The 20,945-nt window shown below is 42.3% G+C and overlaps 1 long non-coding RNA gene across 1 annotated transcript in view; it reads right to left on the minus strand.

Annotated features, from left to right (window-relative positions):
* The window catches only part of LOC129646267 (uncharacterized), a 31,347-nt gene extending 20,648 nt beyond the window's left edge, over positions 1-10,699 (minus strand). Inside the window, exons 1-2 of the long non-coding RNA XR_008711815.1 lie at positions 10,598-10,699; positions 7,725-7,855 (exon numbers count right to left, since the gene is read on the minus strand). This is a non-coding gene — a long non-coding RNA (uncharacterized LOC129646267). The remainder of the gene's footprint in view (positions 1-7,724; positions 7,856-10,597) is intronic.
* Positions 10,700-20,945: the final 10,246 nt, after the last annotated feature.

The raw sequence follows: 20,945 nt of genomic DNA on the forward strand, positions 1-20,945 counted from the left end.
TTCCAATTATCTGCCCCATTTCACTAAATATGGTTGTTCTAAGGTCAAAGTGGGAAAAGGAAGAAGTAAAGGAGGGTGGGATGAAGGTTCTTTATTGACTGGCTTTTCTATTTTTGGGCTAAGCTAGTGTATTGAAAGTTGCCTCTTTTTGGTGTGGGAAGCTCTCAAGGGGAGCTTCAGATACCCACCATCCTTTTCTCACCTGAGCTTCCCTGCTGCTAAGTCGCTTCAGTCGTGTCTGACTCTGTGCAACCCCATAGACGGCAGCCCACCAGGCTCCCCCGTCCCTGGGATTCTCCAGGCAAGAACACTGGAGTGGGTTGCCATTGCCTTCTCCAATGCAGGAAAGTGAAAAGTGAAAGTGAAGTCGCTCAGTTGTGTCCAACCCTTAGCGCCCCCATGGACTGCAGCCTTCCAGGCTCCTCCGTCCATGGGAGTTTCCCGGCAAGAGTACTGGAGTGGGGTGCCATTGCCCTCTCCTAGATCGGCTATAACTTCCTTAGCTCTGGGTCAAAACTCCAGCTTATCCCTTCAAAAGCCTGAGAGCCCCTCTAGGTGGCCCTATTGGACAGTAACAAAGTTTCCTGTCTCTCTCCCTCCCTCTCTTCACCCACACCACCCCCCTCGCTCCTCCTACTTCTCTCTTTCTCTCTGCCAACACTGGCCCACCCAGTCCAGCCACTTCTCCTTTGTTCCCACTGTGAGAAGTCTTTCCTTTTTAGTTTACAAGCAGGAGCCAAACCCCAGCCACCAGCACCCTCCAAGCTGCACAAGGCGTATGTAAAGCTCTCTGAAAGAAGCCTTTTCCAGGAAAAAGCAACTTTGGAGTGGGAGGGGCTTTCAGATTATCTTCCTCCAGAGAAACCTCATCACATATTTTCCCTCCCCATCTGCAACCCCGTTTTTGTTATGGGGAATAGCTGAGTCCAGCACCAGCTGTAACATCCTGGAATCTTCCTGGCACCACTTTACAACACTATTCACTCACTGGGAAAGCTTAGCCTGGCCCTTCTTCCTCTTAGCAGTGGTCCTGCCCTCAGGCATTACTGGTTCTGCCCAGAAGGTGGTCCTGAATCGGGTTCAGTTAACAGCCCACTTGGCTGCTACGCTAAGTTCGGCTTTCCACTCAGCTTCTTTCAATAACAAAGGTGATATTTTGACCTCTATCCGCTACTTTCCTGTTTCTCAATTTGTTCAGAATCCGGGTGAGGAAGATGGGACTATTTATTAAGCCCTCCTCAGAGGCCCATCCTTTTACCTTGAATGTACCCAAAGGATTGGAGTCATGTTACCAGTTTTTTGGATAACTCCTTTAAAGTTTTCTATCTTTTTATGGCTCTTCTTTTCAACTTGTCATGTATTTTATCTTGATGTAAGAACTATTTGACATCCTGAAATGTGTCAAATGGGAAATAATTAGCTAAAAGCTTTTAGAGTTTCCTTGAGGAGTAATTGATTATAACTATTTGATGGCATATATATAGCCATAAAATGAGGATCTTTAACATAAAGCTTTAAAATATTTCTGGAAGAAAAATGACTTTCAAGGAGACTCAGATTCTTCCTGGTTTTGCCAAAGACTAGCTATATATGATTCTTGCATAAGTTGCTCCACCTCTCCAGACCCAGTTTTTTTCACTTATACAATGAAGTTGTTGTTCGGTCCCTAAGTCGTGTCTGGCTCTTTGCGGCCCTGTGGACCACAGCACGCCCGGTTCCTCTGTCCTCCACTATCCCCCCCAGTTTGCTCAGACTGATGTCTGCTGAGTCGGTGAGGCCACCCAACCCTCTCAATCTCTGCCATCCCCTTCTTTTGCCTTCAATCTTTTCCAGCATCAGGGGCTTTTCCAATAAAAGGAAGAGTTTGACTTAAAAATCTCTCTGGTCCTTTCCCACCTATTACCATGAACCTGTGAGATCTTGAAAGGACCTGGGAGAACATTTCTGTTGCTCAGCAGGCAACACTGGTGAGGGGGGGAAGGTTAACACCGCAGTCTCCCGTGGTGTTCGTGAACGCGTCCACGCTCTGCTTACTCAGACATAAACACTTGGTGTGTCCATATGTATACTGAGACATCTAGGTGGGGGAGATTCGATCCTGGGCCCAGGGAACTTGTGAGTATGAAGGAAAAGCTACACCACTCACCAATATTGCTAAACACCACTTGTTGTTTTACTTACCCAACAAGTTACCCAAAGTTACTGAGCACCTACAATTCTATGATAAAAAAAAAAAAAAAAAAAAAAAAAAACCATGGAATTCGGTTAAGGAAACAATAGGCAGAGTTTCCTCTCAGAGCACCAGAGTTACATATGAGGGCCAGACCTACAGGAAGCCCATAGACAGGATGGGTTGAAAGTGGAGTGAAGGCCCAGTGATGGCCCACAGCTTTGGGCCTGTGCTTCCAAAGACAAAAGACATTTCCATTAAGGTAATCATGGCAGTGCTTCTCTTTTCTCTTTCCCCTCCTTTTTAAAGACACAACTATCAAGATTCAGTCCATTTACAGCTTGACTGCTGAATAGAAAAATGTGTCTATAAAATACCTGGTAGTTATAAAAAGGGGTAAGGCTCACAGAACCAGAAAAATATATCTATTCACCTGTCCCAAGCCATTAACAATCTCCTGATACCCAAGAACTGTCTGCCCTCTTCTAAACTTTATTTCTAATATTCTGGCTACATAATCAGATTAAAAATTTTTCAGAAGATCAAAGTCCTACCTCCATGAAAAACTATCCTTAAGCACAAACATTCTTTATGACATTTCAGACCAGCTTTGAGACTCTGAACCAGAAAGATGGTTGCAAGTGCATTTATCTGGGGTAGCAAACAGTAGATTCAAGTAAAAGTTACATGTCAATGCAGTTTGGCAAGTATCTCCTGAGCGCCTTTCATGTGCTTGGCTCACTGCACTAAGGACACAAAAGATAGCAGAGATTCTGGTACGTTCTCCAAGCCACTGCTTCTGCTGCTAAGTCGCTTCAGTCGTGTCCGACTCTGTGCGACCCCATAGACGGCAGCCCACCAGGCTCCCCCGTCCCTGGGATTCTCCAGGCAAGAACACTGGAGTGGGTTGCCATTGCCTTCTCCAATGCATGAAAGTGAAAATTGAAAGTGAAGTCGCTCAGTTGTGTCCGACTCTTAGTGACCCCATGGACTGCAGCCTACCAGGTTCCTCTGCCCATGGGATTTTCCAGGCAAGAGTACTGGAGTGGGGTGCCATTGCCTTCTCCGTCTCCAAGCCACAGTGTCAGACAAACAGCAAGCCTGCTGCCTGATCCACCACTTGTACACAGCGAGCCTGCCCCCAGTGGGCTCAAATGTTGCTCTTCGCTCTTACCTATCTTCAAAGCTGAACACTGACCCTGCCTTCTTCCTTTCAGTGACTTTTCCAAGATAAGCTATGCTCAACTGATTAAATGCATCACGTTATGCAATTTTAAAGGCTTTGAATTTTATTGTGCTAATGGACATTTAAATTACTCAGAATTCTGATCAGGTAGTTTTTTCCTAGGGAGGTAGGCTCTGCCTTACTGTATATAAGTATTGACCATGTTGAAATGCCTTCTAGGCAGGATCCCTATGGGAAGACGTTTCCACTGAAAACATAGGTAATTCTGCTTATTTAGCAAAGGAGAAGGGACACCACCTGAGATGTGTCCAAAACAATGAGACATGTGAGGAAAACCTCCAAGTAGGCAGAGAAGTTGGAAGGGGTTGTGCCATAATTAAAGGTGATCATATTTTCCTAAACAGACCCAAGGGCAGATGGCCTGACACATGGTCTGAAAACATGATTATTTGAATTCTGCGAGGTATGATCACCATCTTCACAGTGAATGAAGCCAGTGAGACCAGCAGCTGTTCAGGGTGAAAGTCATCAACAATGAGTCTCTGTACTTTGAGGGATCCATAGGAATGGGTGGGAAGCCTGCTGATGTCATCCCTTATGAGCCAGGGCTTCTTCGCACAGCACAAAGGAGGTTTGTTACCAAGGGTTTCATGGAACCACTCACTGTCATCACCTTGTTTGCAAGGACAAAGGTGCAATCTACAACTGACCAAAAAACAATAAAACTTTGCTTCCAACAGTCTGGGAATGCAAAACACAAGCAGGAGCATCATGTTATTTATCAATTAAAAAAAAAAATAGAACTAGGAACAAGCACAGGACAGATCATCAGCTATCCTTTGCTTTTTTCAGTTCTATAGCTGCTTCTTAGATTTCAAACATCATACCTTTTAAAAAAATTAAATCCTCATCACTGCCTGCTAACTTTGTGCATTCAATTTGAATGCTGGGAATTGTCTTCTTGCAAAGGAGGAGATTCAGACATTCCAATTCTCCTACTTAATACGGATATTATGTCCAGCATAATGTAACAGGAGAAGTTTCCCTTTGTTGCCAACACTCAAAATCAACTCTTGGTTACGTGCTTTGAGGACGAGACAGGAAAATATTTCAACTCCAATTCTTATCCCCAACACAGAAGGTTTGGGCCTCTATCTCTACGTTTAAGTTGCTGTGTGCTTTTTCAATTTGTATCTAATCAAAAACTGATTTGATTTAAAATATGACATCAAAACAAGTTAATTTTGATGATTCAATGATTTGTGCTATCTGTATCATCATGTTAGCTCTAGTAGTGTGCTTAACAAAGATTTTGACTCAAGATAAAAGTTTATAGGGGTTTCCCCCCCTATATCAGGGCTTTAAATAGTGAACAGAAACACAAAAAATTTATTTGAATATACCTGGGGTGTTATTTATAGCTGCAAATGATCGACTGAAAGTGGTTTAAATACACCTTTTTTAATAATCTCACATAAGAAGTCTGGAGGCATGGCATTTGCAAGGTCGCCTAATCCAGTGGCTCCATGACTTACTGAGCATCTGGACTCATCCCACATTTCCATCCCATCATCCTGGACACATTGGTGTTAATCCTTAAGCTTACTCCCTATGGTCAGAAGATGGCCACTGAACACCAAATAACAACCTCACACTTCATGTAAAAAACCAAAGATGACAAGAATCCTCATAAAGAAGGAAAGAGTTTCCCAGAAACCAGGCACTTTGGAAAAAGTGGCCAGACTTTTTAACAGGAAGCAGGCCCTGTCAGTGCATTAAACAGGTGAGACGGATGGTAGTTGAACAGACAACCAGCAATATCACCACAGGCGGGAATTGAGAAAATGCTTACTTACATATATTGAGGTTAATGGAACCTTCTGTGAGATGAGCTTACAACCAAGTAACCATCCTAATCAGTTAAAATAGTACAAAGGAGAGGGTATGTATATGAAGTATGTCTAAGGTGCATATAGCTTGATAGTTGAGGGGCAGTCAAAAATGAACAATTTTCTAGTCAATGCCTGCTACAATCATATGCTTTCCAATGAAATTATGTAAGCTTGGAATTATATTATATAACCTACAAAGTGTCTTGCCAAAAAAGCCAAGCCAAGTCAGATTAAACTTCTAGAGCTAATATTCAGCTTACAGGATGTACAGGGAATAAAGGAATTTGTTAAGCAACATCTCAGTGAACTAATCAGCAAAATCCAAAAATGGAGGGAATTTAAACCTGATTAGATATTTGATCATATTAAGGAATTTTTATCAATATTTTTGAGTACTATTAAAGTATTGTGGCTATGTTTTGTTTTGCAAGTACACCTCTTTACTTTGCTAGTCACTTAATCCAAACTGAAGCTATGTTTTTAAAAAGAATCCATATCTTTTAGAGACACATGCTAAAATACTTATCGCAGAAATGAAATGACATCTGAGATTTACTTCAAATGCCTCAAAATAACCCAGTGGGAGTAAGGGTGGAGGTTAAAGTTGGGGAAATGACAAGCTAGGAGGATTTATAGTCACTTATTCCCTAGCAGTAAAGCCTCTTCATTCTGAGAAGGTATAATATAAATCTAGTGCACATAGAACTAAGAAACTTAATTCTTAGGTTTCATTTGCTTTCTCTAAGTGCAGCAAAACCAAAAATCAAACCTCTTCACAGCAATCAGCCAGTTTTGCTCCAACAGGAATTCAATTCAAAAAAAAAACAAAACAAAACAAAAAACAAAAGCAACACGCACACAATAAACAGCACAGACAGGATTCAAATTCTCAAGAACGAGTGATGAAGACACCCTCTAAGCTCCAGATTGTTTGCAAAAGTTCCATGAGCTCGGCCCCCAGTAAAACATCTAAGTAATACAGGACAAAGCTGTGATCTGATACATTTAGGTATTTTCTCGGCTATAATCTAAGCCATCTCCTAGACTTCTACTTAAGTCATCTTGAGACTACCTCAAGAAACTAGTTTAGTTCTCCCTTTTACCAGGGTGAAATAGTAGCCAGAGGCAGGGAAAAGTTGGGGTGGGAATTGTCCAGCAAGGACCATAAAGGGCTGAAGGAGACAATTGTTACCTGGGTATTGTTCTACCTTAACAACCTTTTTACTCTCTGACTCCATCCCTCTTCATCTCCTACCTGGGCTTGTATTGTGCTCACATCCTCTGGCTTCCCCAAGCCTTTCTCATCTCTTCCCTCTCTCTAAATTTTCAATACTCCTAAACTCAATTATAAATTGCAAAATTAAGGTTTCAATTACAGTAACATGTAATAAAGCACTACTAGAATTTTAGATTTGGTTGATCCCCTCAAGCCATCTCCCATCAGAATTCTAATTTCCATTCTCTCCACATGCTGACTTAATCTGTTAGGATTCTAATGGACATTCTCAGCTCACAGTCCTAAGGGCCCATCATCTCATGTTCTTTCTCATCAGAATGCTCAGAGGTTGCATCCTAGAGAGGTAATTATTAATATGCCTTTAATAACAGAAGCTAAGGAGGGGCTACAAAGAAGAGAAAGGCATGCCTGATCATTCTGATTTACTTTAATATAATAATGATTCCCAGTTAAAGGAATAGTTTGGTTAGTGCTTGGGACCAAGCATCGTACAATTACTTGAACAAGGCACTGGTGAGCTTTGCTCCTCTGCTGCTGCTAAGTCACTTCAGTCGTGTCCGACTCTGTGCGACCCCATAGACGGCAGCCCACCAGGCTCCCCCGTCCCTGGGATTCTCCAGGCAAGAACACTGAAGTGGGTTGCCATTTCCTTCTCCAATGCATGAAAGTGAAAAGTGAAAGGGAAGTCGCTCAGTCATATCCAACTCTTAGCGACCCCATGGACTGCAGCCTACTAGGCTCCTCCATCCATGGGATTTTCCAGGCAAGAGTACTGGAGTAGGGTGCCACTGCCTTCTCCGCTACCTTGATGAAAATTTTGTCACAGAAATCAAGACACAGGCTTTACAATGTATATGATATAAGGTTCATGTAATCTAGACAGTTCCATAAAAGTTATTCCTTCACGGTGGTTAAGATGACTTAGGACACCCCCAGTTCTAATTTTATACCCCCCCTCTCAGAAAATATGGAAATGTTTCAAACCATTGGACTTTGGGGCAGGAATATATTCTAGAACAAGTCTCTAAACCTTACTGGTCATCAGAATCACCTAGGATTTTTCCCCCCATGTCCTGAAGCCCTACTGAATCAGATCCTTAACCAGAGTAGTGGCTAAAGAAAGTAAGTGACTGAGGTAGGAATGTTTTTAAACTCTCCATGAAATTCTATTATTGGTCAGGTTTGGGTACTATGTTGAGAGCACATAGTACCTCCCAGTACCTGCTGAGTCATGCTTACCTGCTCAGAAACATAAAGGAGACAGAGAAGCCCAGCCTGCTTCCCACCTGCCTGACAAAGTGCTTCGCTTCTCTGCAGTCCAGGCCACCCAATTCAGCTATTCCTACTTTCATGCAAGCAAGTGATTCCTCCTGTAGAAAAAAAATAATAATACATTTACTAGGACTCTAAATATGGAGCTTTCCAAATAGCTAGTTTCATTTACCAATGAAAACATTTTTGCAAGGTTGGTATCACTGTCATTTTGTATCTGAAAAACCTGGGGCAGAGATGATTCAAGTGCGATTTTGCCTGGTTTCCCTCATGGTTCACGGAGAGCAGATCTGGAACCCAGCACTGTGGGACAGGAGAGGTTACTGACGTAGTCACTTATACCCTGTTCCCACCTCTGTTGGAGACTTACTGGATAGAAGGGAAATGCGATTTCCCCCTTCCTTTCCTCTCTGGAAGGAAACCTAGCTTTTTATTCCGAAGCTCAGGACTCTCTCATGCTTTAGGTGTAAGAACTTTAAGAGCTTCTTTATGGTTGAGAATTCTTGGCTCTTCCAGAAAAGAAGCTGGAATTATCCTCAAGAGGGAGGACATGGAAGGCAGTGTTTCTCAGGGAAGACAGCTGTGCCCCTACCCTGAGAAAATGGGTTCCCGGAGGCTGGAGTCAGGCATGGACATGACTTGCACCCAAGTGTGTAGAGCAAGTCCGAGTTTCCCACAGCTGCAAAAAGGCAAAGGACGCTCCACCCTCAACCAAGCTCAGGCAGCTGTCCCACCTCAAAGGGGAATCCCAGAAAGAAAAACGGAACCAACATTCACTTCACGCACACAGTATACCTAGAACGTCCGCCCTCGAGCTCAGGGCACCTTGAGAGCCTTCAGGAGCGAATGGTGGCCCTGCCTGGGCAAGTTTCCTTTTCTTTCCCATCCCCCAGAGCTAGCTACTGAGATGCACAAAAGGCTATACTGTATACAGAGCCCTTGGGGTCACACTCAGAGACCTTAACTACCTGCTCACGGAATGTGCTCATCTGCTCACAGATTCATAGTATCTGATTCATCAAAATAAATAAATGAGATGAGTAAAAAACATGACAGAACACAAACCCTATATTCGATTATACAAAGTTCAAAAATGGACTAAAACGGACCCAAAATGATAGCGGTTAGTACAATAGTTACCTTTGGCCAGGTACCAATTGGGAGGGGGCCCAAGGGAGCCTTCAAGGGGGCTAGAAACATTCTTTGGCTTGATCCAGATAGTAAATACTCAGGTGTAAACGCATGTGAAAATTCATTGAGCTGTGCCTTTAAGATATGTACACGTTACTGTTATTCAAGCGTTAACTCCACAAAATAAGTGCATGATAAAAGCAAATTAGCCAACAAACTTGGATACTAAACAATAACCTACAAGATCCACCAGCTTCAGCTTGCCTGCTACTGGGGCCACTTAATCCTCTCTTGCTGACTCAATCCTTTTCTAGTTCCTAAAATCAATCTGGCTCCCTCCACCAAAACCACACAGGAAATTTTGAAAGGCAAAGGAGAGCACTCAGCCTAATAGGGTAATCTGTAGCATGATGTGGGTGTGCAGACGTGACAGCCAGACTGCCCAGGTTCAAAATCCCTCCTCTGCCACTTTATGATTACAGCCTTAAGCGGCTTACTTAAATTCCCTATTCCTCAGTTTCCTGATCTGTGTAATAGGTTTAAAAGTTGGGATTAAACAAGATTAATCCATGTAAAGGCATTCAGTAAATACCCAATATTGCCAAGCCTATGATAAGCACATTGCCAATATTTTCTCATTTAATTCTTAGAGCAACCTTGTCTGATAGATGGTGTTAACCCCATTTTAAAACGAAAAAACGGAAGCTCTTAGAGGTGAAACTTGACTAAGTCTACCTGGTTGGAAAGGGGCAAAATTGGGGTTTGAACTCAGGTCTGTTCTGTCTTTTCCTGTTAGGGGGCTTACCTGAACATCACCTGGGTCCTCCTAAACCCTGGGTTCCACTGGCTTCCTCCTGTGCCTCCCTGCTGAGACTTGACCACATGGCCCACCCTTCAGGGAACTTTCTAGTCCTTCAGATTCTGCCTGAGCCCCAGGTTCAGAGTAATCAGCCTAAGTAATAGGCATCAATTGGATCAAGATGGTGAATTGAACGCATAAGATCATGTTCCCTTCCACCCCAGTTTTCTTACAATGACAGGTGCAAAGCGTTTTTAAAGAAGAAATTCACATAGCACTGTTAAACAGGAAAGGGCACTATTATCAGAAAATTTTGAAATATTTGAAAGATAAAATTTAACAACATTGAAAGAGCAAAGAAAAATCACATCCCCAAACTGGCTGCTGAAAAACCAAATAAATGATTAAAACAATGGAAAGAGCAAGTCGAGTTCCACACTCGGAGGGACATTTACAATAATACAGAAGGCAGCTCTGAATCAACCAACAGGGTACCTTATTAAAGAACTGTATTCAGAACATGGGGTCCATTGGCCTTCCCCTGCCCCTAAACTAGCAGAAAGAAAACATCAGAGGGACATCAGAGAGTGATGGGATGCAAGAAGACAGGAGGAAGTGTTAGATGACAAAGTAGCTCCTCAAGGCTCACAGTGTTCACAGCCTGCCACCAGAGTGAGGCCTTCCATTGCTCTAGCTTCACAACAGAGAAACACTGCAAGTGTGTGGTGTACCGGTTTTCTATTGTGGCCATAACAATTTTCCACCGTGGCTTCAAACAGCACAAATTTATCACTTTACTGTTCTGTAGATCAAAAGTCCAGGGCTAAACTCAAGGTGCCAGCATTCCTTTCTGGAGATTAGGGGAGACTTTGGTTTTTGCGTTTTCCAGCTACCAACAGCCACCACATACCTTAGCTCATGGCCCCCGTCCCCCATCCCAAAGACAGTAACACTGCGTCTCTCTGACCCCTCTGTGTTAGTCACGTCTCCCTCTGATCACAGCTGGGAGAGCTTCTCTGCTTTTAAGGAATCCTGTAATTGGGCCCACCTGGATAATACAGGCTAATCACCCTGTCTCAAATTGTCTAACTTAATCATATTTGCAAAGTCTCTTTGCCATTTAAAGGAACATGTTTATAAGTTCCAAGCATTAAGCTATGGACATCTTTCCAGCCATTTTTCTGCCTCTCCCATGTGTTTACTGGGTGCCTGGCAGATAACTCTGCTTTCTGGTTTGGCAATTTGAGTGTTAACTGTGCCATCCAGGACCTGAATTTGGAGTGACCACAAAGACTGGCAGCAATGACCTAGCCAGACTGTTCCTACAGAGTATCCTTGTTTGTGGCCCCCTTGGGTCCTGCTGGTTTTCCGAACCTGATTTTCAGCCTTCAAGGTAATTCTGTGAGCTGCCCAATAACCTGCCAATAAAATGTTTTTTACACAAATTAGCCAGAGCCAGTATCTGTTACTTATAATCAGAGAAGAGGCAAATTAGCATCAGACTTCTCATCAGCAATCTTGGGTGCTAAATTCTGAAAGAAAATGATTTCATACCTAGAAATCTATAAAGGCAAACTTACAATCAAATATGAGGGCAAAATTGGTGACATTTTTAACATACAAGGATTCAGAAGTTTTGCCACAATCATACTATCTCTAAAATAATTACAGTACTCAAAAATGCACTCAAAAAAAAAAAAAAAAAAAAAAAACAATGACAAAAGATAGTCCAAAGAAACAGACGCTGTGAGACAAAAGAGAAAAAAAACTGAGTCAAACCAACAGTAAAACTTGACTAGAACATGTATAACCATGAGAAAACTTGATCAGTCTAATAAAAGACAGCAAGAAGAAACAGAAAAAAAAACTGAATAGAAAACATAAGCCAAGATAATATGAGTATATTTAAATATATTAGTAATACAAAATGTGAATGAGTTAAGTTCCCATATTAAAAAACCAAGTTTTGATCTGGAGTTTTAAAAATCCAGCTATATGCCATTACAATTAAAAAGAAAGATGGCTATTTCCAGATGATAAAAATCACAATTCACTAACAAGACATGAGAGTCAAAACACTTATTCTCTTAATACAGAATTTTTAAATTCAACAAGCAGAAGGCCTTAGAAATATAAGATTAGGGCTTCCTTCCCTGGTGGTCCAGCGGTTAAGAATCTGCCTTGCAATGCAGGGGACACTGGTTCCACCCCTGGTCTGGGAGGATTCTACATTCCACGGGGCAACTAAGCTCGTGTGCGACCACTACTGGAGCCTGGGAGAGCCCTCGCCTGCAGCAAGGGAGGCCCCTACAACGAGAAGCCTGCGCACCACAACCGAAGAGCAGCCCCCTCACTCCACAACTAGAGAACGCCCTCATGCAGCAATGAAGACCCAGTGCAGCCAAATAAATAAACACTAAATATTTTTTTGAAAAAGAAATACAAATTGATCAATCTATATTGATGTTAGAAAACTTGAATACATCTCTTTGAGAAATTCATAAACCAAACAAAAAAAATATTTTAAGCTAGTGCATTTGAGTAATGCATATAACCACTTGGAACTATGTCTTGCTGCTCACACTGTTCACTAAACCCTGGGTAGACAAGGCGTGACCAGGGAAGCTGGAAAAAGACTTGAGAAGCTGTGGGGACTGCAGACATATTTATTCTCTCTGGGCAGGAGCAGCAGCAACAGGGAGTCTTCAAAGACTACTGATACACTAAGACAGACCAGAGTGGTCCATGGCCAAGTGGGCACGCAGGCGCAGGGCTACCAAGGTTGGCAATATTATTGTTTACAGAGCACAAGGTATGAGGCCAAGAGAGAGTGGGACAGGAGAGCCTGACTGACTCTGTGTTGTCAGTTCATTTCCTCACAAACTACAACCTTGTAAAGATCCCAGAGACTTCCATCACACAAAAGCCAGCTGTCTTCATCTTACTCCATCTCTCAACAGTAATCGACACTTGATGCCCCCTCTCCCCAAAGTGCTTTCTACCCGAGCTCCAGAGATGCCATGTTGTCCTAACTCTCCTACTGCTTTGTGGAGCCAGCATGCCCACAGCTGCTTGGCTGGTCCTCCTCCTATTCCCGACCATTACCAAGGTAGTCCAGGCCCAGTTTCTTCTTACACAACTTTCCTAGGCAGTCTCACCCAGTTCTCAGTCTTTAAATGTCTATGCTAATGACTCCCAGATTTACTTCTCCAGTCCTAAACTTTCCCCTGAGCTCTGGATTTCTGAATCCAGCTTTATTTGAATATGTAACAGGCATCTCAAATTTAACATGTCCCAAACTGAATGCTTGAGTTTCCCTACATACAAAAATTTTCCCTACATACAAAAACTCCCCTAAAATTTGTGTTGTCTCAGATATTTTTTTATTGTGCTAAAATACAAACAACATATCATTTACTGCTGTAACCATTTTAAAGTATAAAATTTCATGACATTTAGTATATTGACTGGAGAAGGCAGGGGCACCCCACACTAGTACTCTTGCCTGGAAAATCCCATGGACGGAGGGGCCTGGTGGGCTGCAGTCCATGGGGTCGCTAAGAGTCGGACACAACTGAGCGACTTCACTTTTCCTTTTCACCTTCATGCATTGGTGAAGGAAATGGCAACCCACTCCAGTGTTCTTGCCTGGAGAATCCCAGGGACAGGGGAGCCTGGTGGGCTGCCGTCTATGGGGTCGCACAGAGTCGGATAAGACTGTAGCAACTTAGCAGCAGCAGCAGCGGTTTATTAACAATGTTGTACAACTACCTCTATTGTCTAGCTCCAGAATTTTTTCATCGCCCCAAATGGAAACCTCCATTAAGCTGTCACTCTCGAGTTCTTCCTCCCACCCTGCTGCTGCTGCTGCTAAGTCGCTTCAGTCGTGTCCAACTCTGTGCGACCCCATAGACGGCAGCCCACAAGGCTCCCCTGTCCCTGGGATTCTCCAGGCAAGAACACTGGAGTGGGTTGCCATTTCCTTCTCCAATGCATGAAAGTGAAAAGTGAAAGTGAAGTCGCTCAGTCGTGCCCGACTCTTAGCGAGCCCCTGCCAAATACCAATCTATGTTCTGACTCTATAGATTTGCTTATTCTGGATATTTCACACACATGGAAACATACAATATGTAGCCTTTTGTGTCTGGCTTCTTTTCACTTAGCATAATGTTTTCTAGTTTCAGCCATGTTGTAGCATGTATCGGTATGTCATTTCTTTTCATAGCTGAATAATAGTTCACTGTACAGATTATTACACTTTGTTTATCTTTTCATCTGTCGATGCATGTTGGGCTATTCCACTCGTGCACACCAAAGTTCTTCCAGTGCCCCCTACTGTCTCCCTCATCAATCATCTCTCTCTCAGTCGGTGACGCTACCACTGACCCAGTTGTTTAGATCCCAAAGCAAGGAGTCATCCTTGACTTCTCTCTGCCCCTGGTCCCACTCCACCCCAATATCCAAACCATCAGCTAGCCCTAACTGCTACAACATCCAGCTATGTCCCAATTTGGGTCACATTTCCACACTTTCCTGGCTCCCACCTAGTCCAAGTTACTGTCCCTCTGGCCACAACTAAAGATCATTTTGCTCCCTTTCCTTCCCCTCCCATTCATTTCCTGACAACAATCAAAATTATCTTCTGTAAATATTAATCAGTTTATGCCACAGCAGTGCTGAAGACCCTTCAATGGCTTCCCATTACCCTGGAATAAAATCTAAATGTCTTGCTATAGCCAACAAGGTCAGTATGAACCAGCCCCTGCCTACCTCTGTATCTCGCATACATTCTCCAGCCACATTAGTCTCTCTTGGAGTCTCTCCCACACCAAGCACTTTCCTGATTTAGGGCCTTTCTACTCTCAGAACTTCTGCCTGAACACACACACGTTCCCCTTAAACTTTGCTTGGCCTTCTCCTCCTCACCTCTGCAGAGAGTCCTTCCCTGATTCTCCTTTATGATCTAGAGCTCTTACCCCTCATCTCTCTAAGCTCTTATCTGTTGGGTTTTCCTCTCATACAACTTAGATACAACGCTATAAAATTGTATATTTATATCTGTTTGTTATGTCTTCCCCTACAAGAATGTAAATTCTAAGACAGTAAGTATTTTGCCTTCAGCCAAATCCCCAGGGCCTAGAGCAGTACCTAGCATATATGAGGCATCCAGTAAATACTTGCTGCTTGAATAATGAATGAATTGCATTATATACACACACAGAAAGAGTACTTTGTGCTCAATAAACAGAATATCCATCCTTTGAAATATCCTTGAACATTGAGTAGGTCATGAAGCACTCTTAAGCATGTTGGTGAGAGCATAAATTACTGTTAGCTTTCTGGTGAATAATTTGCTACTGTTCACCCAATTTTAAAATGCAAATATCCTTTGAACCAGTGCGTGCCTGCTCAATTGCTCAGACATGTCCGACTCTTTGTTACCCCATGGACTGCAGCGTGTTTCCATGGAATTTTCCATGCAAGAGGTTGACATTTCCCACTCCAGGGGATCTTCCTGATCCAGGGAATGAACCCACATCTCTTGTGTCTCCTGCATTGGCAGGCGGATTCTTTACTACTGCACCACCTGGGAAGCTCATCCTTTGAACTAGTACCATATATTAAAAAGTCGTTCCTTTCCCCATGAATTTGATTGGCACTTCTGTGATAAATCAAATAATCCTCTATATGTGAGCCTATTTTTGCACCCTATTCTGTTCTGCTCATCTGTTATCTATCTGATCAATTTCAGTGATGATTGGAGATTCACATGGATCTGAGGAAAGTTTCTTTTCCACAATGTAATTTTTTTTCTATTGTTCTATGTCCTAGAATTGATTACTTTATAGAATAATAGATGTATTAAAGATTTAATATTACAGTAATATAGAGAATACTTTTGGTTTTGGTAGGAAGATTTTTACAGTATTTGGAATAATATTATAGGACATTGTTTTCCTGCACCTTGATGTGTATCTGAGGTCAGGGAGTAACATTTTTTTAAATTAAAGGAACTGCCACTTTGCTTTTTAATATTCTTGTTCAATTTCCTCTACCCTCCCAAAATTCCCAAGAGACACTGAAATGATACAAATATGTTGCAAATAACACTGAAAAAGAGATACGTTTTGAATGGCACATTGAATAATACGTTTTGGTATTAGACCAAAGAGTAAAATATCTTATTAAACCAGTTCTTGGTTTGAGAAACTGTTGCTGTGTTCTATGGCGCTGAAGCAACTGAATATACAACCATGTGGAAACATAGACAAGACTTAAACTCTCTGTCACATGTAGGGCTCTAGCAAAGCTGACTTAGTGTCCATTATGTGAACAGGAAGAAGAGAGAGCCCAGGAACCTCCTCTGATACTGTTTAGACCACTTGGGAACATAGTTGTTAACTACAGCATTATCACCAGGACAACAGATAAAACTATCCTAACAAGCCTTAACAAGACAGGGGTCACTGAAGGTTATGTTCACGTGACATGGCAATAATTTCTAAAATCTCTAGCATCTACAAGAGCCCTTTGTTCAAATAATAATTCCAGTGACAGATTTATATTAGAGAGAACATGATGAACTGGTAGCAGTTACAAATAGATGTGCAAGACTTCACGTAGGAAACAAGACTGGTGTCCTTATAAGAGTTCACATGTAACACCTTACTTCATCAGATCCTTTGACCAAATTTTAAGATGAGCAAGAATGTCTCTCCCTTTGTAGCTGCAGTAGAAAAGAAACATCTTTTTCATCTCTTTACTAGATTTTTTTTGTTGAATGGTGAAGTTCTATATTTTCAAAGTCAATCTCTGAAATATCATAAATTAGCATTAAAAGAACACAGACCTGTTGGGGCTCAGGTTTAAAATGGGAAAATTGATTGTTAGGATTTGACTTGAAAATAGTGAAACAGAAGCAATTCATCTTCCATATTACAGAAGAACAAGAGTCAGACTGACATTTCACTTCTTATCAGAAACAAGGTACTAATGCACAATGAGGAAAAGCTGCCAAGTTCTTTGGCGACATAATTATAAGCTAGAATATTGTATCCAGACAAACACAATTAAGTATGAAAGTAGAAGATACTTTAAAGCTGCAAGGATTTGGAATATTTATCTCTTAACATGCTCATTTTGGGGAAATTGCTTGAAAATATTTTGCAGCAAAAGAAGGAAGAAAAAAATAGGAATATCAGAGACCTAGGAAACAGCAAAATAAATCCAAAGAGCAGGATAGGGAAGTTCTCATATGATTTGCTGTCGAGCAAGATGAAAGAGCAACCAGGAGAGACAGGAGGAGAATGTGATGCCCAGGAGGAGGGCAGTAGGGGGAAAAAGAGAGGGGTGGAGGAGGGGAATGGTAATAAGTGACAGAATAATAATATAATGAAAGAATGAATGAAGCAGGGCAAAGGCTAATAGAGTTTTGCCAAGAGAATGCACTGGTCATAGCAAACACCCTCTTCCAACAACACAAGAGAAGACTCTACACATGGACATCACCAGATGGTCAATACCAAAATCAGATTGATTAAATTCTTTGCAGCCAAAGATGGAGAAGCTCTATACAGTCAGCAAAAACAAGACTGGGAGCTGACTGTGGCTCAGATCATGAACTCCTTATTGCCAAATTCAGACTTAAATTGAAGAAAGTAGGGAAAACCACTAGACCATTCAGATATGACCTGAATAAAATCCCTTACAATTATACAGTGGAAGTGACAAATAGATTCAAGGGATTAGATCTGATAGACAGAGTGTCTGAAGACTATGGACAGAGGTTCATGACATTGTACAGGAGGCAGGGATCAAGACCATCCCCAGGAAAAGAAATGCAAAAAAGGCAAAATGGTTGTCCTGAGGAGGCCTTACAAATAGCTGAAAAAAGAAGAGAAGCAAAAGGAAAGTAGGAAAGGAAAGAAATACCCAATTGAATGCAGAGTTCCAAAGAATAGCAAAGAAAGATAAGAAAGCCTTCCTCAGTGATCAATGCAAACAAATAGAGGAAGACAATAGAATAGGAAAGACTAGAGATCTCTTCAAGAAAATTAGAGATACCAAGGGAACATTTCATGCAAAGATGGGCACAATAAGAACTATACAAAAAAGATCTTCATGGCCCAGATAATCACGATGGTGTGATCACCAACCCAGAGCCAGACATCCTGGAATGCAAAGTCAAGTGGGCCTTAGTAAGCATCACTACGGACAAAGCTAGTGGAGGTGATAGAATTCCAGCTGAATTCTATTTCAAATCCTAAAAGATGATGCTGTGAGAGTGCTACACTCAGTATGCCAGCATATTTGGAAAACTCAGCAATGGCCACAGGACTGGAAAAGGTCAGTTTTCATTCCAATCCCAAAGAAAGGCAATGCCAAAGAATGCTCAAACTACTGAACAATAGCACTCATCTCACATGCTAGTAAAGTAATGCTCAAAATTCTCCAAGCCAGGCTTCAACAGTACATGAACTGTGAACTTCCAGATGTTCAAGATGGTTTTAGAAAAGGCAGAGGAACCAGAGATCAAATTGCCAACATCCACTGGATCATCAAAAAAGCAAGAGAGTTCCAGAAAAACATCTATTTCTGCTTTATTGACTTCACCAGAGCCTTTGACTGTGTGGACCACAACAAACTGTGGAAAATTCTGAAAGAGATGGGAATACCAGACCACCTGACCTGCCTCTTGAGAAATCTGTATGCAGGACAAGAAGCAACTGTTAGAACTGGACATGGAACAACAGACTGGTTCCAAATAGGTAAAGGAGTACGTCAAGGCCATATATTGTCACCCTGCTTATTTAACATACATGCAGAGTATATTGTGAGAAACGCTGGGCTGGATGAAGCACAAGCTGGAATCAAGATTGCCAGGAGAAATCTCAATAACCTCAGATACGCAGATGACACCACCCTTATGGCAGAAAACAAAGAAGAACTGAAGAGCCTCTTGTTGAAGGTGAAAGAGGAGAGTGAAAAAGTTGGCTTAAAACTCAACATTCAGAAAATGAAGATCATGACATCCAGTCCCATTACTTCATGGCAAATAGATGGGCAAACAATGGAAACAGTGAGAGACTTTATTTTGGGGGGCTCCAAAATCACTGCAGATGGTGACTGCAGCCATGAAATTAAAGACACTTACTCCTTGAAAGAAAAGTGATGACCAATCTAGACAGTATATTAAAAAGCAGAGACATTACTTTGCCAACAAAGGTCCATCTAGTCATAGCTATGGTTTTTCCAGTAGTCATAAATGGATGTGAGAGTTGGACTATAAAGAAAGCTGAGTGCTGAAGAATTGATGCTTTTGAACTGTGGTGTTAGAGAAGACTCTTAAGAGTCTCTTGGACTGCAAGGAGATCCAACCAGTCCATCTTAAAGGAAATCAGTCCTGAATGTTCTTTGGAAGGACTGATGTTGAAGCTGAAACTCCAATACTTTGGCCATCTGATGCAAAGAACTGACTTATTTGAAAAGACCCTGATGCTGGGAAAGATTGAAGGCAGGAGGAGAAGGGGACGACGACAAAGGATGAGATGGCTGGCTGGCATCACCAACTCGATGGACATGAGTTTGAGTAAACTCCAGGAGTTGGTGATGGACAGGGAGGCCTGGCATGCTGCAGTCCATTGGGTCGCAAAGAGTCGGACACAACTGAGCAACTGAACTGAACTGAAAAAACTGGAAAAAGCTGAAACTAGGCAAAGAGCCCAAAAGACAAAAGAAAAAAAAAAGTAGAAATACTGGTGGGGGCAGGAGGGAACCCACACAATTTAAAAAAGGAAATGAAAGCATGGTGTGGCACTGGGTTTCAAAGTAAAAAGAGAACTGCCCTTTGAGGATAAAAATTTTAGTGTTGGGGATATGGTGGCCTATCAGATTGAATGGATAAAGTTCGTGTAAATTATGGAAGGCCTTCTTCTACTCTGGGCTTAGAGATTTGTATCCATAGTCTGATAAGCACAGAAAGCCATTCTAGTTATCGGGGAAGAGAATGAAAAGCTAAAGGCAGCACTACCATGATGTTAGCCCGGCAGGAGCAGAGACAGAAAGCCAAAGGATAAGTCTGTTGCAATTTTCCAGGCATGAGGCAGAGGAATAACAGACAATAGAGGAGGAAAGGCATTTCCGATGAGGGCTACAAAACTCTGGCACCAGGAGTGTAAAGGGCGGGGATGGTTCCAGTGATTTCCGTTCTGTGAACTGGGCAAACGGTGATGGCTTTTAAAAGTATTGCTGTTTTACTGTTACATTTATATTTCTCCTCCCTGTCTGTCTCTTTCGTCTAGTCCTCTCTCCCAGGTGACATTAAGTGCCTTGATTGTAGCAGCTAAAACCTGTGCTTGTTTCCTTGCTAGCAGCACTGGGTCCTACGACAGGAGTTACTCAGATGGTGCTTGTGATTATGACTATGGGCGGTGGCGGTGGTGGCGGTGGTGGTGAGACGATGATGGTAACAACAGTTCAGTGCCTTTAAAGAGGAGAAAGTGGGGAAGAGGAGAGACTTGGGGCATAAATGATGGTAGAAGTAGAGCTTCCAAGAGATTAGCAGTTCCTATTGGGAGTTGGGAAGAAGTACTTTTGAAAACGTTGCTGGTACTTCTGTATGGAAATGTCTTCATTTTCCCTTTCTTTAGTATCCTTTACTTAACTCCATCTATACAGGTGTCCCCTGCTTTTCCAAAGTTTGCCTTATGCTACATCTTTACGAAAGACCTACATGAGTACTTGTTTTCACTAATTAAAAGAAATCTGAAAAAAGATTTTCACTTTTCCAAAACAAGGCAAAAAAGTGAAAATAGCGTTCAGCGCGTGGTTTGCAACAAGCCACTATAGAAGTAGCACACGCAAGTGGAGTGGCACCACCAGCCTCCCTGCCAGGGAGCTACATACACTCAGCGATTCGGCATCAGATACCTCAATTTACTCCGTGCATCCTTTAGCAAGATGTGCCCTCAGGCAATTGCTTCTTTGCTTTACGTCATTTCTGCATAAAAAGGTTTCATTTCTGCACACAAAAGGTTTCACAGGAACACTCTGCTTTCAGACAGAGGGGAAATCTGTACCTCAGTTCAGTTCAGTTCAGTCGCTCAGTCGTGTTTGACTCTTTGCGACCCCATGAATTGCAGCACGCCAGGCCTCCCCGTCCATCACCAACTCCCGGAGTTCACTCAGACTCACGTCCATCCAGTCAGTGACGCCATCCAGCCATCTCATCCTCTGTCGTCCCCTTCTCCTCCTGCCCC

Source organism: Bubalus kerabau, chromosome 3 (genome assembly GCF_029407905.1).
Source record: "Bubalus kerabau isolate K-KA32 ecotype Philippines breed swamp buffalo chromosome 3, PCC_UOA_SB_1v2, whole genome shotgun sequence".
Classification (NCBI taxonomy): Eukaryota; Metazoa; Chordata; class Mammalia; order Artiodactyla; family Bovidae; genus Bubalus; species Bubalus kerabau.